At 37.5% G+C, this 21,830-nt stretch overlaps 1 pseudogene; it reads left to right on the top strand.

The window, feature by feature from the left end:
- The first annotated feature begins 10,168 nt into the window (after nt 1–10,168).
- The window catches only part of LOC144373421 (VPS10 domain-containing receptor SorCS1-like), a 37,254-nt pseudogene continuing 25,592 nt past the window's right edge, over nt 10,169–21,830 (top strand).

Below are 21,830 nucleotides of genomic sequence, written 5' to 3'. Positions count from 1 at the left end.
TGTTGTATTTGACTTAAATTTTTGTTTAGAATTTCTGTACAGATTCATTGGAGATCTCTTGAGAGGTATGTGATTTTCTTGTTATATCTTTGTCTTGGTTTGGTGTAGTGATAACACTGGCTTAATAGGAGAAATATTTCCTTGCTTTAATATTCTACAAGGGTTTAGTATTACTAATACTATTAGGAATTAGTATCATTTCTTCCTTACAGGAATTGGATCACCAATAAGCTATCTGGGTCTTATATTTTTTTCTTTGTAGAAAGGTTTTTACCTATACCTTCAATTTCTTTAATAGTCAACAAGGTTTATGAAGTTGTCTGTTTTTCTTGAGTGAACTTTTGCAATTTGTGGCTTAAATAGAATTTCTTCATTTCATCTAAATTGTCAAGTTAATTAACAAACTGTTCATAATATCCCCATTATCAGTCTAGTATCTGTGAAATCTGTAGTTATATCCCTTCTCTGATTGCGGATATTGGTAATCTGTGTCTCCTCTTTTATTTCCCTCACTAGATGTTGATCAGTTTTATTCATCTTAAAGAACTAGCTTTGGGTTTCATTGATTTTCTCTTATTTTCCTTTTTTAAAATTTTACTGACTTATAGTCTTTATTATATCTTTTTTTTCTTGCTTACTTGGAGATTAACTTATTTTTCCTTTTCTAGTTTCTCATAGTAGGAACTAAAGTCAATGACTGGAGACTTCTTTTTTAATAAAGCTATCTTGGGCCTGGTAGTGCTATAAATTTTCCAATAACGCTTTAGTGACATTGCACAAATGGATATGTTGTTTTCAGTTTTATTGAACTCAAAATATGAATTTCTTCTCTGATTTATTTGACTCAAAAATTATTTAGCAGTGGGGGCTAAGGTTGTAGCTCAGTGGTAAAGTGCTTGCCTCACATGTGTGAGGCACTGGGTTCGATCCCCAGCACCACATAAAAATAAATGTACTGTGTTGTTCATTTATACATATATATATTTAGCAGTCTGGCACTAAAGTTTTCAAATATTTGAGAAATTTCCAGATTTTTCCATTATTGATTTCTCATTTTATTGTGTTCAGAGAACAAGCTTTGCCTGACTTTGAATACTTTTATATTTACTGATAATTTTTTTAAGATCCAGAATACAGTTTATCTTGGTAAATGTTCCATGTGCACTAAGCTCCTTGGGAGTTTTCTATAAACGTCAATTAATTTCAAATGGATGGATTGATTATGTCATTCACACTTTCTACAATCTTACTTTTATTTTTCATTTTCTGCCAATTGCTGAGGAGAGGATATTGAAATCTCTAAATGTAATCTATAGGATTCATCATTTTCCTCATAATTCTATCAATTTTTATACTTCATGTATTTTGAAGGTCTAATATTAAAAGTACAAGCATTTAAGTTTATTATATAATCTTGACTGATTCCTTTATCATTAGGAAATAACTTTCTTGAGTCCCGATGATATATTTTGCCCCACAACCTCTTTTGGTTTAATGTAGCTACTCCAGATTTTCTTTCACTAGTGTTTAACATGAGATACCTTTTTCAATCATTCTAATTTTGACTTCTTTGTGTCTATTTACAGTGTTACTCCCTTAGACATCTATTTGGGTCTTGCTTCTTTAGGCAATATGACAATCTCTGTTTTTAACTGATGTATTTAGATACTTTCCACTTAATAGGATTACTGCTGTGCATAGGTGTAAGCTTAATATAATCTTCTATTTGTTCCTTCTGTTCTTTGTTCTTTTTCTTTTCTTTCTGTCTTCTTTTGCAGAAATACCACTATCGGTATTTTTAGTGATTCCTCTATTGGCTTATTAAGCTATAACTCTGTTTTCTAATCTTAGTGCTTCAGGGTTTAGAATGTACATCTTTAATTTGTCACAATCTACCTTCAGATGATACTGTATTACTTCACATATTCAATAAGAACGTTACAATAATTACTACCCTTCTGAGATTTATACTGTTGTCATGTATTTTACTTTACATGTTTTCTAAATCCCATACTACACTGATATTTGTCTTTAAACAGTCAATGACTTTTTAAAATGTTCAAATAAGAAAAATTATTTTAAATATTTATGCACACAGTCACCATTTTCAGTGTTCTTTACTCCTTTATTCCATTATTTCCATCTGCTGTCTTGGTGCAAGTGTAGGGTGAATTCTTTCAGCTTGTATGTCAGTACAAGTCTTCATTTTAGAAAGATATTTCACTGGGCATGATATTATCGGCCAACATTATTACTCTTCAAATATATTAAAGGTATCACTCCACTATATTCTCTTATGCCTAATTTCTGACAAGAAATCTGATGTCATCCTTAGTTCTTCTCTACATAAATGTTTTCTCTAACTGCTAAGATTGCTCTTTATCACTGGTTTTGAGCAATTTATTTATGATATAATATACCTTGATATAGCTTTATTCATGCTTTTTGTACTCTAGTTCCTTTTAATATCTTGGATCTGCAGATGTACAGTTTTCACAAATTTTTGAAAATTTTTGGCCATCATTTCTTAAAATATTTTTCTGAATACCTCTCAACGCTCAACTTGAAACTGTCCCACAGCTCACTGATGCTCTGGTTCACTTTTCTTTAACAGAAGAAATTTTTCCTGTGTTTCATTTGGGGTACTTCTCCTGTTATGTCCTCAAGTTCACTAACAATTTCATCACAATGCTTATTCTGACATTAATCCCATCCACTGTGTTTGGGGGATTTTTGTTTGTTTCTTTCTTTTTGAATTGAACCTAGGGTCTCATGCATGCTAAAGTGCACCCTTCTTCTAATGAACATTTACTGCCCTATAAGCAGAGTCCTGACCAGGACCTCAACTGGTAGTTTCAGGCAGAATATGATCATATTCATCTTTCATGAGGGTGTCCCATAAATATTCTTACTTTCTTGTAAAAAATCCCATTACAGTTCTAATGAGGAATACATTTAGCTGCAAAACTGATGAATTGAATACAGAATTGTGTGACAGATTCCCGTGGTAAGGTTTGCTTGCATTTTGAGATAAGTTTATGCCTCAAAAAAAGGGTTAAATATTACCAATTTAAACCCATTTATTTTCTTTATATTATGTTCCACTCATTTGTCTTAGTCTATAAAGCTTGGGCTGAGAGAGTCGATGGCCTGTGGAGAAATATGACCCATTGTGTTTTTCTAAACAATATTTCACTGTTGAAAAAACACAATCATGATTTTTCTTGTCTGTGTTGTCTATGGCTGCTTTCACTCTACAAAGGTAGAATCAAGTCGTCCTGACAGAATATGGCCAACAAAGCCTAAGATATTTACTTTATAGCCCACCGAAAAACAATTTCTGACCCCTGCTTGAGCTATGCTTTTCTTTTAATTATCTTACCTTTGGGCACAGTGTAAATTTTTTATATATTTAATGATATTATGGTATCCAAGAGAAGGATCAAAGATGGTTCTTGCCTTCAAGGAGTGTTCAGTCAATATTTCTCTATTTGAGTGAGGTTAAGTTAATAAATGAAAGATCGTAGGGTCACATCTTATCACTCTTAGTAGCTCTGAGGCCTGCTCCATACTTGATGCACCAAGAGATACTCAGTGAATGTAGGAGGAAGAAAGAGATGAATTGCAGATTAAAGTCTCATGAAATTAATATGATTTGTTTCTGTAAAATAGTTCAGAAGTTATGTTTAAGTGAAGGAAAAGGAAAGGCAGTATATAAACCTCTAGGTTTATATAAGAAGACCACTTAGTTTTAGCAGGAAGGGCTTGGTGCATGGTGCGTGTATATTCAGCCTGTCATCTTCCTGCCCGTTTATCCTTGTTCACACTCTGCACAAACCTGACTTTGATGTTATCCTCCCTTGGCTTGCTTCTTCCATCCTACAAAGCCTGGATGGTCACTTAGCAGGTTCATCCTGAACAGCAGTAGGTGGGTCACCCTCCTACTCAAGAAGACGCCAGCAGCTAGAGCTTGACCTTATTAGTTGCAGAGGATATCACAGTTGTCACTGTGCATCAGGGAAGCAGTCTAAAATTCAGCCTCCCATTCAGCTTCCATCCTTATTACTGGCAACTGGGAGAAAAAGAGCCATTTGTTATAGTGAATGCACAAAGCTGTTGACAGACTAAGTAAATATAATAGCAATTTATTGAATGCCTATACTATGCAAGGCACAGTCACGTGGCATGAAAACAAACAAACAAACAACAGCAACAAAACCCCCAAACAAGTCCATCTTCCTAGCTAAGCTATTCTAAGTTGGAATATTGTGATATTTAGTCGAAGATGCATTGAATGTTCCAGTATCTTAATACGGTCTTCCATTCCCACCAGGTACTTTGCAGAGAATGAGATGAGCCTATGAGAGAGAATAAACCATGTGACATGGTTTATAGGCTCTTCAGCCTCATAAATGAGTCATTAAAAATGGCTCTTAGAAGGCTGGGGCTGTAGCTCAGTGGTAAAGTGCTTGCCTAGCATGTGTGAGGTACTGGGTTTGATCCACAGCACTATATAAAATAAATAAAGATACTGTGTGTTCATCTACAACTAAAAACATATTAAAAAATAGAATGTATCTTAGGTTTTTAGCTCAGTGGTAGAACACTTTCCTGGTATGTACAAAGCACCTCTGGGTTTTATTTTCAGCACTAAAAAAAGAAATTAATTAATACTAGTAATAATAAAATAACAAAAGTGATTCAAAACCTAACAGCAAAGTGTTCCCTGCTTCACCCCAACCCAGAATCATGAAGTCATATTGCTGTGCCTCCAAAATAAACTTACACTATTAGTTCCTACCCCTGCTGGGACCATCCTAATCCAAGCCACAAGCATGTGTCACCAGACCCACAGTGACCCACAGTAACTTTCTATCCCCATTTCTATCTGGCAATCCATTCTCCACACAATAGACAAAGCAAACTTTTTGTTTTAAAATCAACTTTATTGAAGTAAAACAGAGAGATAAAAACAACTACTTTAACGGAATACTTTGATGAAGTTTGACAAATGTATATACCTACTATCACAATCAAGGTGGGATATTTCCATCACCCTAAAAATCTATCTGGGCTCTTTTGCAATTAGAATCACACTCCCACCCCTAGAAAACCAACTCTTCTTCCTTATATTAAAATAGATTTACCTTTTCTCAAATTTCATAAAATGTTATCAACTTAAATTTTTGAAAATCCACATCATATCTCTCATTAACTTCAGCATTCAAATGGTTTTCTAGTTCAAATTCCTTATCATGCCTGACAGGTCCCATATGATCTGGCCTCTGTCTATTTCTCCCTGATCTCTAACCTCTAGCTCAACCTTCCTTACACAGAAGCTCTGGTTCAGAGGCGTGAGTTCTTTTCACACCATGAATAAATATAATGTATTCATTTATGTCTTGGGGTATTTGAATTTCTTATTATTTTTTTAAAAATGTCCTTCCATTAATTATGTTTTTTCTTGGCATTCAGGTTCTTACTTCTCAAACAGCTTTCTTGAGAATCCAGTAAAGTTATATTCATCTTAATTCTTTTTTTCCCATGACCTCTACTCTATCTGAAATCAGCACATATATTCATTGACTTTCTCATCCACATCCCCCTGTTAACTGTGAGTTTCATGAATATGGGACTGTGCCTGTCTTTCTGGCCATTAAAAGATCAGCTCCAAGAATCATATCTGCCACAGGGCAGGTGCTCAACATCCATACCGTGTTTGGGAGTTATGCTTGGAGTATACTTGAGAGTGTTGTTTGAGTTTCACATTTGGACTCCAGTGGAAGCCATGTGTTCCCTTGGATGATGACAAAAAAGGATTTGTTGTAACATCCGTCTCCTGAAGCTCTTGGGCTCAAGTTGGCTTCAAAGTCAACAAAATCACAATCTTCATTAAGATTGAGGAGAGATAAATTACTGTGATGGAGATGTGTGGTATGCAGGAGTCCTTTATCCTTCCTCCTTCATTAACCCTGTTGCTTCCTGCATTTTCAACATGGACGCTTAAAAAACAGGTAGCTTGACTGAGGAAGGTAAAATGTCAAAGGGGTGGGAAGGAGAGACCAAAATCATTTTTTAAAAATCTGCCAAAGGCCACAAAATAGGAAGGAAAATCTTTGAGCTACAGGAGACCCAGACTGTTAAAAACCTTCTTTAGGCTCAGGAGCTGGTTGGCAGAGAGGAGTTAAAAAGTGATTTTAGATTGTGAGAACTTGGAAAGTGACAGTGTCACCGAAAGCACAGCCTAGTGATTAGAACGGAGATTTTTTCCAGCAGGGCTGTTACAAATGTGGAACAAGTTCAGAATTACAGCCCCAAATGGAATGTTCCTGGGAAAATGCATTCTATAGAAATAAGACATCCAGGGTAATTTGGGGCTGTATTTTTAGGACTTTCAGATGGGTTGCTTGAAGGACTCAGCTGGGATTTCTTTCCTCTGAAGACTGCATTGTACAATTAGGTAGGGTATTACAGGTCATGGTCCACTGGCCTCGAAGCCCCGGGCTCCCAAGAGGCAAGATGTGAGCTGAACTGAGCCTGTGACAAATCCTTGGTCCCCTGGGGAAGGTGCAGTGTTTCATGCAGAGGGGCCCTGACTTCTTTATGGATTCCTTTGGCAGCATTTTACTGGAACTGAGCAGGCAGTTGCCCCAAGAGATTCATGACTCTGCTTTCCACCTCACTGCGCTGTGTGTGACACCACTTGTGGTGCTGGTTTGGAATAGAACCGAACACCCCACACCCAGCCCATTGTCTGAGGGCCTCCCTCATCTTTGCTATTAAACCTTTACTGAAGAGCTAATGAGTCCTAGCTCCAATTCAGAGTCAGAAACTACACATAAATGGGTGTATTGGGGTGAGGTGGTTATAGGTATTTGGAGATTTGCTTGGTGCCTTGTTATTTATGAAATTCTGATCAATCCTTTCAGTACAATATTCAGATCAGTAGTTTTGGGGAAAAGGCACTGTGAAGATAGTATCTAAAGGCTGTTATAGAGGTTGGAAGGAAAAAGAATTTTAAGCTGGTTGACTCTCAAATACTCTCTAACCATTTGTTAAGTTCGTTTATTTCATAGTGTAGAAATGTCTTCTGTCATTTGGTAATTCCCCATTGGCCATGAGAGTGCCTAAAACAGGGTAGATAATTAATGATTCACCTGGAAAACATTATGCTAAGTGAAATAATCCAGGTACAAAAAGACAATTACCACATGTTCTCATTTATATGTAGAAGCTGAAACACTCAGACTCTGAGGAGCAGAGGACAGATGGTGGATGAATGGGGAGCTGTCCATCAAAGGGCACAATGCTTCCATTAGACAGGAGAAGTAAATGATCAGTATTTGAGGTGAAAAACTAGTTGTGGTTCAATTAAATCTAGCAGACATTTATGGAATACTTGCCATGGCCAAAATATCTCGTCAGTTAAAATAAAACATAAAAGAAGAAAGGTCGTTAGAACCTAGAAGTCCACCAATGAGCTTTCAGGGTTTGTGAGCTCCCTGGAATTGAATGGAAGCTGTGTGCTTGTCCTTGTGCTTTTATGTGATCCTTAATTTGTATTAGATTTTCAAACATTATACCTGACCCTGAAAAGATTAAAGACTAAGGATCCAATTGTTCCTAGAATTGACCAATTGATGATGTGCCATGGCTCATGCATATGTGCAAGTCAGGCTTGTGACTGGTCCCTCCACCCTCTGTAAATCAGCTGCCAGGTCATTGGTGGTTTCAGTATGCATTCCTGTATTTTTTTTCAAAGTTTTTGCATTTTTTCTTTTTTTCACACTTTTTATTGGTGCATTACAGTTGTACATAGTGGTGGGATTTGTTGTTACTCTTTGTACGTGCACAAGATATAACAACATAATTTGGACAATATTATTTCCCACTACTTCTGGAATTTCCTCCTCTATACCCCCTCTCTCATCCCTTTTCTCTGCTCTATTGATTTCTCTTTCATTTTATTTTTTTAAATATGGAAATAGAAGAGATGCAGAGAACTGCTCTTGGAGCAAGCTATGCTTTGACTTTGTTGCATTTGAGACAACCCTGGAAGTATAGCAACATCTGTGACCATTAACATAGGGTAGGTAGGTGTACAGGGCCTGCTTGCTAACTTGATAAAAGAAGGCAGGAAAGAGCAGGACATGGTGGCCTGCACATGTAATCCCATCTACCCTGCAGTCTGTGGCAGGATGATTGCAAGTTCAAGACCATCCTGGGCAATGTAGTGAGACTATTGTCTCAAAATGAAATGTAAAAATATCTGGGGATGTAGCTCAGTGGCAGAGACCTTGTCTATCTTCTGTGAAAGCCTAGGTTTAATCTTTAGGACTGGGGGAGGGGGTGGTGGGTTGCTGTTGGGAAAAGTGTCTCTGAATTGTAAACTGTTCATGCGAATCCCAGAGCCTGGTCTTGTGTCCTGCAGGAACTTGGAGTCACTTGATCGTCATTATAATAAAATCTCTCAATTAGTTTTAACTTTGGTGACTTTTAACTTTTTGACAGATGTCCAAAGCAAGTACAGAAGTTTAAATTAAAAAGTGACAATGAATCACTTAACATTGTTTTTCTTCACATATTTGGGTAGACTATGTAAATGCTTTGAAAAATAATATGAAAGAAAGGGGGGAAAAGAAAACCACAGAATATTCTCCATGTACCAGCTGGGGGCAATCCAGTACTACAAATGTGAGAGTGGAGAAAATATGCACCAAAAAGATCATTTCTAATGTTGCTGCTACTGTGCAAACTGGTGTCTTTTCCTCTCCAATCAATATGTCTTGGTCCGCTGAACACCATAGCAACAGAGCAGCCAATTGAAAACGTCCTGTTTCCCTTGTAATGGCAAGTTTCCCACACCAGATAATCCTTGGCTCAAGTGGCAACTGAGTTTCACAGTCTTCCAGCTGTGGCAGCAGCTGGCTCAAGATTGCAAGCTTGGTATTCCCCAATGCAGGAATTTTCTACACTCTTAGAAAGTGCAGGCGGCTTTGCATTAAGCCTAGATGTCTATTTATGATGCCCAACTCCAGTATGCTTCTTGGGATGCCATGGAAACGGTCACATTACTCAGATTGTATGATTTGTGATCAATTCCATGTACCTCTGGCATTGTTCTGAGTAGAATAGTTAATCAATGTCTTTCATGCCCCAATTTAAAAAAATGCAGTACTTGATATTACATCCTTTTATTGATTCATCTTTTTATTGGATTCTATGCACAATTCCACAGAAGATGCAAAGAAGCAGTTGACGTGCTTTCTTCATTTGTAGAGTGTCTCTTTAGGAGATAAAACTGAACCATACCTGAAATAGGTTACTCAGGATTGTGCATCATAAAATAAATTGTAGTTTATCAGAGAAGGGGAGGCTTTTCTGATAAGCTGCAGTTGTCAGGAAAATGTTCACGGAGAATATGATGAATGCACCCACTCTATTCTGTCTTAATGTTGGCTGAGCATTGGGCAATACTGACCTGGGACATCTACAGCATTTAGCAGTATCTATTCTAGTCTTCCTCTTGGACAAAAGGATGCCAGATACATGACTCTGGTGTTTCTTTTTAGAGGGGCTATCTTTCTTACTTTTACATAGCATTATAAAGTAAAATGTTGTTTGAAAGTTTTACGTGTAATTTTCATACAAAACCAATCGATTGTTTCTTGGGAGCTTTACTTTCTGTGTTGACAGTGAGGAAAACACTCTCATACTATCTGCAGTTTTATTTTGCCAGTATTTTGGTTACTTTTATTCCTGAGTTTCATTTTTAGCTCACCATTTACTCCATCCTATATAAATTTAATCATTGTATCTCTGTAGTTCTCTGAATATCTGTGGCCTGAGACTTACAGAGCAGAATAAAAGTAATAACAGAGATACATTGGTGATTCCAAAGACTCAAGTCGATAAGATTAGAAAGCAATCTTCCTGGGAGATGAAAAAAATATATAGGTTCAAACACAAACTTGTATTTTTTGACAACTCAGTACAAGGATTATTTTAAACAAAATTCGTAGATTTATTATCCTCTTTTTCTTTTTTTTTTTTGGGAAAGCTGTTGATATCTTAATCAGGGAACTTGATCAAGGTTTTCAGACATAGATAAACAAACCCCTCATATTTTCATTTAAATTTTTGTTACTAGTGCATTTTGTCTACAAGTATGACTACTGTATTGAATAAAACGGATTCTAGAAGGTAAGGAGGTGCAGGCCAACTTTGGAATTTTAATAGAGACATTGTGTCTGTTGCTTGGCGAATGTTAGGACATGGGTACATGTCACACAGTCTTTTCCCAACTAAGATTGGGATCTCAACTGAAGAATGACTAAAAGATGCCAGCTGAATTTTTCAAAGTTCTCCTGGCCTGACTCAACCTTTTCTGGCTTCAGATTCCATTTCTCCTCTTAATCGTACCTGGCTATACCCTGCAACTCTTCTGCTTTGTTATTGATGTTCCCCATGTCTGAACATCTTGCCCACAGTTCAAAGCCTACTCATCCACCATTTTCTCCTAGGAACTCCCCCTGCCCAATCCAAAGTTGGACTGTGCCTCCTCACTTTCTAGAATCTCATATAATGTGTTGTCTGTATTTATCTTATGGCTGTTAAAATACTCTCTCTTTATAGTAATAAATAGAAAGATCTCATGTTTTCTACTTGAATTGTAACCTCTCAAATGTCCAAATTTGAGGCTTTGCAACCCTGTAATAAACTTCCTCTAGAGTTTTATGTATATAATACTTAAATACTCATCAAACTACCAAATTGGCACTTATATCAGCAAATTACACCTACAGTGAAGGAGCTTTCTATTCTTGCAAACTTGGCAATTGTCTTACACTTAGAAGACACTAGATATTTGTGGAATGCAAGGTGGTAGTTGGGTGGACGAATGGGTGGTAAGAGGACACAGGGATGGGGAAAGATAGATGGGCTGATGGGATGGACAGATAGATGGATGCATGAATGCTCTGAATTGGGGCTTTAAGTGACCATTAGCTTTTGTGCTGTTATGACTCTCATTTCTTCCCTGTGTAGCCCTATTGCTCACTACACCTTCACCTGAAAGTCTCTGAGAATCCCTACACATCAGGAATCATTGCCAGCAGAGACACAGCTCCAAGCATCATAGTTGCTTCAGGTAAGAAGCTTGTCTCCTTTGCTTGCTGTTGTAGATGGTGCTGATTTTAAGAAGCTAGATATCCGTGGTTGGAATTTAATGAGCAGGCTAGAAATATTTTCAAAGGCACCTAAACCATTAACCCTGAAGCAAGTATGTTGAAAACCCCTGCTTGGACAAAATGCTTGCAGTCAAAATCCTTCTCAGGCCATGCAGACTGCTGATCTAGGCCATTGTTAGTTTTTGTGGAAAGTTCTTTTCACTAATGGTGATGTGCTCTTTCTAGGTAATATAGGTTGAGAACTGTCAGACAGCGACATCAGTATGTTTGTCTCTTCAGATGCAGGCAACACTTGGAGGCAGGTAAGAAAAGGCCCTGGGTTGTATTGCAGAAGTTTAAATAGCATAAAAATTGTTCAATTTGGTTCAAGTCTAGGAACTTATTTAGCAGTGGTACATGCTACACAGGAATCCTAAAACATACTACGTGGTTTTTTTTAAATAAAAGTCTCAGGCTGGGGTTATGGTTCAGCAGTAGAGCGCTCACCTTGCATGTGTGAGACCCTGGGTTTGATCCTCAGTACCACATAAAAATAAATAAGTGAAATAAAGGTGTTTTGTCCAACTACAACTAAAAAATAAATTTTAAAAAAGTCTCAAACAAATCTTTTGAGTTTAGCAAATTCTTGTGCAGTTTTATTTCTTTTGTTATTTAATAAAGATAATTCTTAATTAGGACCTGGAGGTAAAGACATTTATAAGTGAACATTTTTTTCAAATTAGAACTGATGGAATTTTTCCCAAAAAAGGAAAAACAAAATACCTGTGGATTTATCAAATAGGAACTTGGAACTTGAAGGGTTCTCTTGAGATCCTTCACTGTTGTTTTCCTCTATCACTAGGTTGAGTTTTGACAAAGGGAGATCTTGGAGCAAATACAGTTTCACTTCTATTCCACTTTTTGTGGATGGGGTTCTGGGTGAACTGGGAAAAGAAACACTAATCATAATGTAAGTGGAAAGCTATGGTACGGTTCAGCCTTAATACAGGAGAGTAAATCCAGAAAGATGTTTTATATCTGAGTCTGCTTTGATTTGTTGCTGTTAGGTTTGAGGTTGTTATCACAGTCAGTGCCCCCTGCTACAGGAGTCCCTAGCAAAAAGGCGAAAAAAAATGTGGGCAATCATTTTCTTGGCTCTGATAGGTTTGAGGAGACTCAGACTGGGGGTGGTAGCAGAAGAGAAAAGCTCTTTTCTTTCTATATTCAATGAGTTAGGGAAATTAGAAGGAATTATTTCAGGAGCAAATAAAACTATGCATTTAAAATTTTAATATAAGCAGAGTGTATATGCAGAAAGTCTCAGGCATCTAAGTATAATTTCTATTTCAGTCAGAACACAGCATTTGATCAAAACCCCATGAGGGATTTTATTTTCTATGGCTCTTTACCTAACCCAATTGTGAGGTATATTAGGAAAACCATGAGAACAATCTGTTCTTGTGAAATTGCATTTACATTCATTCTTGTCTGAAAAGTGATGATCATTAATTTGTGAAAGACTTGATTAATGACTCGGCTGCCTATGGGTTTAAAAATATGGGCTTTGAACTTGGAATACGAAACTGTGATATTTCCTTCCCCTAGAAAATTGGCCATGGGAAAACAGAAAAGGAAGGTTTCAAAGTAGTTGATCCTATCATCATTGAAAATTTCAAAATCAAAGTAAATAATTGGCTTGTTTTCTAACCCCATACTGCACTTTTTTTCAATGATAGAAAACATCAAGAAAAATTTAATATGCCTAATAGCTATGCTTTTGCTCATGGGAAACATAGCTAGATTAGCAATTTATTCCATAATTTGCTTTTATTCAGTTTTTATATTTGCCACTTTGTGGCTTTTATCTACACATATGATTGTTGATTCAATCACTGCATTAAACACCTGAGTCTCTAAGTAGGGAGAGTAGAATGTTCAATGTAGGAGCACGCCATTACCATTTGGCTGTGGTGTCTACTTCCCTAGGGACTGGTGGAAACACCAAATAGCATGGAAACAAACAAAGAAAACAAACAAACAACAAAAAAAGGGTATATTAGCTCTAAAATTTTCAAATATAATCTTGGATCACCTAGATTGCACTTCTTGTGACTGTTTTCTCTGTCATTTTTGTCAATTATTGTTGTGGTACAACATATACAAGTGGACTCTTAAGTTAAATACACTGAGATCCATCTGTACCCATGATTAGTGGCTTGAATTTGGTTCGGATGAACCTCTTTGAGCCTCAAGTTATCTATCTTCAATGAGGAGCCCATAATGGTATCCTCTTCATAAATGTATTTGGACAATTAAAAGCTTTGACCCATGTAATGTGCCTGGCATGACACATGACACCCCTGTGAACACCAGGTTCAGAGTTAACACAACAAATGCAAGCTCTTGTCAATACTGTTGCCCTTGTGATTATCGTGTTTACTTTTATCATCATGAACCCTGAAGAGTGTTTGGATACTTCAGCCACCGCTCTGAATGGCAGCTGGTTAAAGTGGACTACAAGTCCATTTTCGACAGATGGTGTGCCGAGGAGGACTACAGGCCTTGGCAGCTACACAGCCAGGTAAGGGGAAGACAGCTGAGACTGAGCCCTGGGCAGGGGGCATGAGAGGTGATCAAGGAAAGCCCGTCCTTCAGGCTTAGAAACTGGAGATCTCTAGGCCAAAATGCCCATTTCTTCCTTTCGTTCGTTCTTACATATTTTGCATGACACAGCATTGAACAAACTCAACATTTATATCTTGTTGTGAAGTTATTTCTGTTGTATTATGCTAGAATATAATGAGATAAAATTCAAATGTGCTTGGCTTAGACTTACAACTCAAAATACCAACTCAGCACTGAGATTCAAACATAATTTATCTGAGCATGTCATACAGTGGGGGCAGCGTAAGGAAAAGATCTTCCATTTTATCTACCATTTCAGACAGAGGCAATGCATAAAATAACAAAGTAATGCTCCCTAAGCAATTCCAGAAAAACCCTTCCTGTCCATTTCCTGGGTTCCCTGGGAATACATAGTACTTCTTGCCTCCTTCTAAGGTACTCAAAGTATAAAAATACAGAATTATGAATAGAAAACTTTACTACATCCTGGCCTCTTAGTTATTCAGTTCACATCAAAAGGGTTGGATGAAAATGTCCCTTTAATTTTCTATGGTGGGAGCCATTTCTACAGGCCTCTCTGAGGATCTAGTGGAAGCTCTTATTACAAAGCCATCACTTTGTTCAGGCAGTGAAACATGGTAGGTTCCAAACCTGGACTAAGGATTGCATTTGCATGAAGATGTGTAATGGAGCCTCAGGAAAGACAGCCTAGAACCAATTAAACACAATTCTGCCCTCGTTGTTCAGAAGCACAAAAGAAGCTATGTTTGACAGTGGGCGCTGCATTAGCTAGAAACACCCTCCCTATTCAGAGGCTCAACAATAAAATTATCGCTCACTTACATTGCTGCTATTTTCCCCTTTGGGATGCATAAGCATTGTGATATTCAAAGCTTTTATTTATTTCATGGAAAACACTGAATTTAGTTCTCTTGTTTGTCTAGTAGATGAACATAAAATCAGTGCTATAAAGATGTGTGGGCAGAAGCATAATAAATCGGGACAAAATGGTTCTTTACATTTCTTAGCAACACTCGTATTTCATATGCTCATAAATGACCAACTGTATAAATCTTTTGTTAGAAGAGAATTGAACTTAATTACTACTGGTTTGCCAACTAGTTGTAATCTGTCTTAATTATCTGTGTGTCCTCTGTAGCACTAAGATGTAACCCTCCCCCAGTACCAGTTTGTTAAACACATGAAGAGTTAGGAATTTATTAGACAAATTCCAGTACTTCTTAGGATTATCTTTATAGTCACATATTATGATAGACATCAAAAACAAAATGCTGTTAGCACAAAGTACCACACCAGAATCTGTATTACACTAAGGTTTGTGAATATCTCCCTAACCTTCTCTAAAATGGAACAGGAAACATACAAGCTATGTGCCCAGCTGTGTGTGATGGTTGTCTGCTCACAGGGGGAAGCATGCATCATGGGAGCCAAGAGGATATACAAGAAGCGAAAATCCGAGCGGAACTGTATGCAAGGAAAATATGCAGGAGCTATGGAATCTGAACCCTGTGTTTGCACAGAAGCTGATTTTGACTGGTGAGCTGGCACCATTATTCCATGGAGTCATTCTATATTTCAAATACATATGGCCCTTGAAGAGAGTTTAGATTGGAAATAGTAGTGAGTGACCTATGTAGGGCTCATGGCAAACCTCAGATTCTTATAAGATTATCTCTTGGGGACATCATGGTTACTAGCTATGTGCCTACGTGATGACAAAATCAGGCATTTCTTTAGATTTAAAAAGGATTAAGAAGATAGTTGGTAATTATCTTCATAGAGTTGATGGATACTTTGGTCAAAAAGAGAAGCTAGATCTATCCTATGTTACTTTGGACAGCAAATCTGAAAACAATAATTGGACTTTGCAGGGTAAAAAGATAAAATCTAGATAAATTCTTTCTGGAATCCAGGGTTTTCAGTAGGAAATGATAGTCTTATAAAGCAGTAAATTCTCTATCTCTGAAAATTTTCAATCAGTGGTCAGCTGAATACAGCTAATAGAGATGTGGAAGACATTCGTGAGCTCACTGTCAGGATGGCTTTGATGGCATTATGAATCTTTGAACTGGTAAAGAAGCTAGTTAAAACTGGAGAAGTACTGAGACTTTGAGAGGTTTAAACAAAACTCAGAGTGCTGTAGAATTCTTGCTGGAACATTTGCTAAGCAGAAACTTTGCTTAAGGGACCAAGGATGAGTACCTTCACTTTATTCTTAGTCAGTGTTTAGTGGTCAGGTAAGGTTGACAAATTATTAATGGTAAATAATTATTCCATTTGTAATTATCTCTATCACATTTTATGTTATTTATTTTCCTCTTCTTCTGTATTTCTGTTGTATATAGTTATGCATTTGTGTGTGTGTGTGTATTTTTTACTTTAGAGAAAACAATCACTAAATAGGTATGTAGATGTTGAACAATTGAAATGTGACCTGGATAAGAGCTTTATCCAGGTATTTAACAATTTATTTCTAACTGTGTAACCATCACAGGTCAAATACCTGATCACCAAAATATCAGTGATCAAACTGAGACATTGTGTGTGTGTGTGTGTGTGTGTGTGTATAATCATATTTTAGAAGAATTTTGCCTTCTCTAACAGTAGGAGATGTTCTCTGAATGAGTAGTACTGGGAAGGCCTGGCAAAACTGTGCTCCAGTGGTCTGACAACTACCCATAGCTATCCCCTTTATTGATGGATAAGGCAAGTCATCTGGGCACAGTGGTGCACACCTGTGATCCCAGTGACTCAGGAGGCCGAGGCAAGGGGATTGTGAGTTCAAAGCCAGCCTCAGAAACTTAGTGAAGCCCTAAGTAACTCAGTGAGACCCTGTCTCTAATTTTATATCTATATCTATATCTATCTATCTATCTATCTATCTATCTATCTATCTATCTATATATATATATATATATATATATATATATATATAAAAAGGGGCTGAGGATGTGGCTCAGTGGTTAGGCTTTCTGAGTTCAATCTCTGGAACCAAAAAATAAATAATTAAAAAAGAACCAGTGCCGTATCTCTTTGGGATCAGCCAAGGCAATAGAGCTGCAATGACTTTAGCTCATAAGGACTTCCACAGGAGCCTCCCCAACAGTGACTTCTGTTGTAGTCAGTGTAACATTACACTAATAAAGTGACAAAAATTTTATAATTTTATACCTGTCCTGCACTTTGGCACTGACATCCTGAAATACATTTATAAGAAATCTTACCATGGGTTTTTAAGTCAGTCATCACAACCCTCTTTCCCATCATGCACTTTATTCAAGGAGGATTTGCAGAGGAAGTCAGCATGTTACACTACCAGCTTAGCTTTGGCCTTATGTAACAGTCATTTGTTTTCAGAGAGCAAATTTATTCTCTGGTAGAAAATTTAAGAGGATAAGTAAGAAGAGAGACCCCAATCTCCTAGTTTCTCCTGGAGACACTTCTTAGGTTAATTTTCTGCAAGGTTCCAAAATAAACCAGCATGTTGTTCCTGTTCTTCATGTTCAGTTGAAAGCTACTCCAGAGTGGGGGAAACCCAGGATAAGGAAAGCAACCAGGCTTCTCTCCTTCCCTATCCCTTGGCCCCATCCTTGCATTCATTTGTGAAGGGGATCTGTCATCATCTCACCAGGTGAACTGCATTTAGACAAGAAGAAAATTAATCATGAACAAGGCCATTGTAAGGTTTTTCTGGTCAGATGGGATTTGGGGGAACTGCATGATTTGTGAAAATATTTTGGAAGGCTCACCATGACGTTGTTGGGCTTTTACTGGTGGCTGGGGTTTCAGTGATTCCACCTGACTGCAATGTAATGAAAAGTGTTGTTACTAAATGTTCCCTTTTAGCTTGGTTCCCTGGCCATTGCCCCAGGTGACCTTGCCAGGCATGCTCCAGCATTTTTAATGTAATTCCCTGAAGTGAGCACTGGGTGTCCTGGAGGTAGTGATTCTGAAGTCTTACTATTCATGCTGTGTTGAACCAGCACCAAATCTAGCTGGTATGTGCAGAATTCTAAGTACCAGCTGTCTGGAGACAGGCCCCTGAGCTCAGCCGATGTCTTCCTTCCCACCCCTCATGTGCCAGCATCTCACCTCCATTACACAGATGGGCCAATTCCTACTAATGCTTGCTGATTGCTGCCTGTAATTTGTCTGTGCATGCAGAGGTGCAATTTGTTGTCATCCTCTGTGCCTGGTTTCATCTCCCAGAAGCCAAGAATATCAGGCCACTCAGAGGCCCCTGGAAGCAAAGACAGAGGACTGGGAGAGAAGACAGACAGTTTCCAAACCAGAGAGAAGTTATAGAGCTGTTAGTCCCAACTGACAGCAATTACTACCTGGGACAAAACTTTTCCTAAGGGGATGCTCTAGACACTTCTGAAGGACATTTTTTTGGCCGTGACTTTAAAACATATGGTTTGTGCACAGGGAAACCTGGCTCTGCTCCAGTCGGTAAATCCAGATGTCTTGGAAGAACATCCCAAAGACATCACCTGTAATGAGGCCTGTGCCACATGTGGCTGTATTAAACTCTATGGAGGAGTCATGTCTAGAGCTCCAGCTTCCACCACTGCCTGGTTTCTAATTACATTCAGTGTTTCTTTCTAATGAGAACATAATCCACTATTTTAACTTAAAGGTGCTTAAATGGAATTATCAATTCTGCAGGAGGTTTTCATGGATTGTTGATAGATAGTCTATGAGAGGCAAGTTCCATTTTTAAGTTATTGATTTAGGGAATACATCCTTTTGACTGACTGGGGTAGAAGGTGGCTGTGGACTAACATGAAATTGTTCTGAGTCATTTTCCACCTACTGAAAGGTTTATCTTGGCTCTTTCCCCCACAGTGACTATGGCTATGAGCGACACAGCAATGGGCAGTGCCTGCCAGCATTTTGGTTCAATCCATCCTCTCTCTCAAAGGACTGCAGCATTGGACAGAGCTACCTCAATAGTACTGGGTGAGTTTCGGAGGCAGTGACCTCGAGAGGATCAATCTTTTCGGCTTTTGAGCATGTGTTCAACTGACAGAATTACTTCTGATCCAAGACTATGTAATTCATGTGCTTCATTTTAATAAGACAGCACAGCTTGGCATTGATAGTGCACTTTGTATCTGGGACTAAGACTCTGGTTTCAAATACACAAAGGAGGAAGGTTTCCTTGGAGGAAGAAGATGATGATGCTATTGACATAGACATTTCTTTACTCTTTGATACTTTATCAGTTCTTTACTCATGTGAGGTTACCTCTTACACTCACTCAATCTGCATGAGGAAGGCCAAATAGATGATTTTTTTATGTGCTTTTTGTTTTGTAGATGTGGAAGCCTGAGTCAAAATGGGAGCTCATTAACTTTTCAACTTACAAGTTTTAACAGGAGTGTGCTTCACTTTCTGTCTGTAGTAAGGAATTGCCTCATGTGAATTGGAAACAGGACAGTTTCAGGATCTGCAGGATGAATCATCAATCTGGAGACTCAGAAACGCTGATGGCTTAGTTCCAGTCTGACTCAGAAAGCCAGTGGTAGAGTTCCTGTCCAAAGGCCAAGAAGCTTGAGACCCAGAAAGAAACAACATTTAGGCTGGAATCCATAGACTAGGAAATAAGCCAATGTCCCACATTGTGGGACATCAGTCATAAGAATTCTCTCTTACCTGGGGTGAGCGTGGGGGAGACTATCAAACTGTCAGACTTTCTGTTCTATTCAGACCTTCACATGATTAATTTAGGTCTACTCACATCAGGAGGGCAGTCTGCTTTTCTGCCTATATAAATGTTAATCTCATCTAAAGACATCCTCACGGAAACACCCAAAAAAATGTTGAACTAAATATCTGGGCACCTGTAGCCCAGTCAGATTGATATTGAATTAACTATCACCAGTGATTTAAAGGAGTTCTATATTTAGCTGTGATAAAGGCATTTTGGTTAGGATAAGGAAAATAAGTCTTTTCTTTTAAAGATGTATAATGCCTGTGTTTTGTGCTTGGATAAGAAGTATACTTATTGAAAACTTTTGAAGATGAGTAATGAGTACAGTATTGATCATTGTACTATTTTCTCTCTTTTGTGCCTATTTCCAAATTCTCATATTAAAAGGTTAAAATGATAGGAAGAAAAGGGAAGGGAAGGAGATGGGAGGGAAAGAAAAGAGAAAGAAGGGGAATTAAGATCTTAACAATAATCTAGGTCTGTTTGTCCAAGTTTCTTCTCATTTCTAATGCCAGCTGTAGGATACAGAATCCACTGCAGGAAGTGAAATTTTCATTTATGTACTTCTTTATTAAAATTTTTTAATATTTTAAATATTAAATAATTTTAATAATATAAACCAAATTTTATAAATCATTATTCTAAAGGAGTAAAAAATGCAGAAATGGACTTTGACTATTCCTATGTCTGATGTTAGGGATTCCTTTGGATGAAGGAATACCTTTGGATGAAGGAATAAACTATGATTCATTTAAATAAAAGCACAAAATATGAGGAAAATGTAATAGGTCAGGGAGGTCTATAGCATCTAGTACCTTGGAGAACAAAATAAAAAGGGCTGATTATTTAATTCAACTTAATGGAGAAGGAAGGCAAAGACAAAAATATTTGATTATTTGCATGTACCAGCATATTTGGACATTGTAAAGGGCACTGGGAATCTCTAAAGGTAATTTAAGAATTGTTTATTTCCACCACTAACTCAAATCAATCCAAATAATTGTATTATTCTCTCTTTGGTGTTAATGAGAGGAATCTGAAGCACAATAGGTCACAGTTGTTCCAGATCTGATGCAATCACAGGAATAAGATGGAGTGACCTCTTACTTTTCAGTTTATTGAGATTGTATAAGTCCTGAATATACCGACTTATATAAAATGAAACATCAAATTATTAAGTTACAATTTCCTATTCAGAAGCATTTATTGCCTGTGCCCTTGAAAAATTACAGTTTCAGTTGATTTGGTGATAAGTGTCCGGGTTACATAAATGTGTATCAATGCAATTGTTTATGTTCAATAGTCAAAATCAGAGCACAGTCTCCTACAGTACAACCTGCACCCTCAGGGTGATGTTCAAATCAATGAGCATTAATGATAGCTTCTGACCCCAGGTGATTTTTATTAGGTTGCTATCCACTGAGTTTGTACATTCCATTCAAACATTTTGCACAAAAGCATCAGCATCAGCCTAAGAGCTTATGTTAAAAAGAACATGTGGTAAGTTCTAGGCATCAATAGGTATGACCTGCACTTCTAAGAATGGTGCTCATAGGTGGAAGAGTAACCACTGGATTAGGGTCCTGTAGGGGACAGTCGGAGGGAGAGGTGTCAGTAGTAAACTCACTGATCAGTGTATTGAGTGAGTCACTCATTTTGCATGGGGAACTGGGAGACCTTCAGTTGGTACAAGGGCCTGAGTTATCTTAAAAGACCTCACAACATCAAATTCCCATGTGCAGTGTTTGTAGCCAGCTCTAGAGTTGTGAAGTGGAAAAAGGTAGGTGAAACTAAAAAATAACTCTCTGTCTTTCCTAATGTCAGTGCAGCATATCGACTCAGATGTCCCTTGGCTGTATGTTGATTCAGCAATATTTCATAAGCACAGATTCAGCATATAACTGAGTCACTACAATGCTGCTACCTTTCTATTAAAAACATTTAATTACAAAAGAATTGTATAGATAGATATGTTTTAGGTGTTAAAATCTGCTTGGATCATTACCCAATCCTAGCCCCATTCCCACAACTATTTATTTGGTATTCATGCTTCCAAACACTTTTTTTAGCATTCGCCAGTGAATAACTATGCCAAGAGAAAGTACATAAAATCGATTTGGAGGGCTGTTTTTGTGTGATTTGCTGTTTTTATGTGATAGATATTCTATTTCCCTTCTTAAGTTAAAAACATATTTTAAACATCTTTCCAAGTCAGAATATAGAAGGCTACTTTCCATCTCATTTCTTTTTATTCCATGGTATTAAGTGTTATAGAATTATTTAATTTTTCCCTTCATTGA

This window comes from Ictidomys tridecemlineatus, unplaced genomic scaffold (assembly GCF_052094955.1).
Source record: "Ictidomys tridecemlineatus isolate mIctTri1 unplaced genomic scaffold, mIctTri1.hap1 Scaffold_39, whole genome shotgun sequence".
Lineage (NCBI taxonomy): Eukaryota > Metazoa > Chordata > Mammalia > Rodentia > Sciuridae > Ictidomys > Ictidomys tridecemlineatus.
Note: the sequence above shows the minus strand (reverse complement) of the source record. Positions and strands in the feature narration are given on the sequence as shown.